The sequence below is a fragment of the Magnolia sinica genome, chromosome 19 (assembly GCF_029962835.1).
Source record: "Magnolia sinica isolate HGM2019 chromosome 19, MsV1, whole genome shotgun sequence".
Lineage (NCBI taxonomy): Eukaryota > Viridiplantae > Streptophyta > Magnoliopsida > Magnoliales > Magnoliaceae > Magnolia > Magnolia sinica.
The window spans coordinates 41479999-41483070 of record NC_080591.1 but is presented as its reverse complement, the minus strand read 5'-3'; positions in this window follow the sequence as shown (position 1 = coordinate 41483070).

Sequence of the window (3072 nt, the reverse complement as noted above, 5' to 3'; positions counted from 1 at the left end):
CAATTTCCACACAGTGATCTATTCTAGGGTCGTCAGTCCTAGGCAATCTCAGACGATCATATGGTTTCAGGTCGCTGCAAAGGGCTCGTCACCAATCAATGCACACCTATCATACCTTCGTTACTACTCTAAGGCTCGTTGCCCTAATGCAGTATTCAGGTATGCTCGAGGTCACTACAAAGGGCTCGTCATCAATCAATGTAGGCTGACAGCATGAATATAGTGTCCCATACCACCATAATCGGCTCACGAGTTTGGTTGCTCACTGGTCACTATGGGGAGGCTCGTCACCCCAGCGTAGGCCGATAGTTTGACCACGGTGTCCCATACCACCATGTCCGGCTCATGAGTCTTAGCGGATCAAGGTACAACAGTTAACTGGATTTCATCGGTAAGTTTGGTACCCTAAATTCATACAATAGCGTCCATACATGATGAACGTACATCAGACAATTGGGTTACTTGACGAACTCGACTAGCACGAGCGCACGTTGGGTTGAACGACATAGAGTGCGCAAACACTCCGCGTGGCTAAACCACTACCGACAACTCTAGTACGCCTCAGGTTCATCAAATCACGTCCTTCGTGGCGAAAGCAAACTCAGCCACGAACTCAAGGCCGATTACCGATTTCCTGGACTAATTCATAGTCCCAAACACATTCTAATATAATAGCTATGCATATACAATTTAGAACAGTAATGAAACAACAATTCAAATCCTATAGCATGTGAGCATTTGAAGAATATCAACTTAACATGGATTTGAACATAAGTAATACTTGAAGTTAAACAATAAGGAACGTGACTTGCATATAGGAAATTATACACACTAATAGGAGAGTTGAGGATCACTTCTCAGCGCTCGCCAATAGGATAATATATTACACTTTAGACCATTCAGACATTTCTACTAACACTTAGACTACAAAGTTCAACATACATTACACATGTTGACATACACGCATTTGGACAATTCCTTTTGCCAAGGAGTTGACACACATACATCTAGCACAAATACATGACAAATAATCATGGCAAACAAATGTTCATATTTTATACGTATACGGTACTTTCTACATATACATAGAATACATAAATCTCTACACAAGGCATACATATCGGGAATACAATATAAACATAGCATTTGGCATGTGAAATTGCACCCACAACAAGAATAAACCATTATCTGACATTGAAAGCCTTGAAAACCATAACCTATATGAATGTAGTCCGCACCTTAAACCAGAAATAGTGCATCGAACTGATTTAGACGATATGTCTTCGTCAACGGCGACTAGATAACCTAAGGCAAGAATAGAAATGAGCTGCATCAACACATATACTATTCTAAGCTCTAAACAGATTAGGGTTAGGTTAACTTACCCAAGAAGGAACTTAGAATCGCCGAAATAACGATTCAAAAGTGATGGTTTAAGGATGAAAGAATCTTAAGATGATTAACCAACTTCTCTCTCACTTTCTCTCTCTTTTCCTCTCTCTTTCTTAGCTAGGGTTAGGAAATTCGTATGGAAAAGAGAGCTAGGGTTTTAAGGTCTATATATAGGCTTAACATTGATGAAAATAACCCTAGGGCCAAGGTATACTTAGGTTATAACCAAATCAGGCTTCTCTCGATCCAACGAAGCACTTTCGGTGGTCCTTTTTCCACATGCGGTCGGACTTAAGCTCACTGACCATGGATCTAGGTCAGGCTGAGTTTTCGTACCGATCGGCTTCATAGATCAGCCGTGGTAGACCACACTCATTTTAACGGTTGCCGAAACTCGATCAGGTCCACAAGCATAATGACCTGCCCGGGCCATCTTCCCTGATCCGAGGGTGAAATTGGGTCAGAATCCAACGGTCAGATTGCTTAAAATCATTGCGCAAGCGACATGACTCAGATTTCATAAAATCACATTTAATTTCTCACTGTTCTCACACTCTTCACTCCGGACTCAATCAAATCGACCCAGAACATCATCTGGACTTGATTTTTGAGGTGATGGCCAAGTCCAACATGGTGACCAATACTGTCTAAGATCATCGCTATCGGACTTTCGACGCGTGGTCCAGGTCCTATCCAAAGCTTCTAAAAATTCTCAAGAGCAACTGGATTTAACGATGAATGCCAGATTTCAGAGTAACATAGCGCTAACGATTCTATAGGTTTTGAGTCATGCAGATCAAATTTAAAGTGATTGATGCTAATTTCACAAGCAATCGAGTTTAGCGCTAAATAACCCACAATAGCTTCTAAGGAAAAATAGAGGTAGTACTCGGGTTTTAGCACGAAATTTTTCGGGTCATTACAATCTACCCCCCTTAAAGAAAAATTTCATCCTCAAAATTCGTACCTTCTCATATTCCTCAAGGATCTGAGGGTAGCTCTTTCTGACCTCAGCTTCAATTTCTCAAGTAGCCTCTTCCTTACTATGATGCGTCCATAGTACTTTCACAAGAGGGATAACCTTGCTACGCAATACCTGCTCATTCCTGTCTAGGATACGCGTCGGTCGCAGTACATACGTGGCATCCTCGCTCAATTGCACCTGCTCCCAACTGATGATATGCGAAGGATTAGGAATGTACTTCTTCAGCATAGAAATATGAAATACGTTATGCACGCCCGCAAGTGGTGTGGGCAAAGCAAGGCGGTATGCTACCGCTCCCACTCGATCCAGAATTTGAAATGGACCAATAAATCTCGGCGTGAGCTTTCCCTTCTTACCGAACCGCAGAACTCCCTTCATAGGGGAAACCTTAAGAAATACATGGTCTCCAACCTCAAACTCACGCAGTCGCCGCCTCGTATCAGCGTAACTCTTCTGCCTACTCTAGGCTGTCAGAAGTCGACGTCGAATAATGTCAACTTTCTCTGAAGTCGCCTGCACCAACTCTAAGCTAATCAAACTACGCTCGCCAACTTCTGCCCAACAATGCGGTGCTCTACACGGACGACCATATAATGCCTCATAGGGAGCCATGCCGATACTCGCCTGGAAACTGTTATTATACGCGAACTCTGCATAAGGGAGACAATCATCCCAACTATCCTTGAAATCCAAAA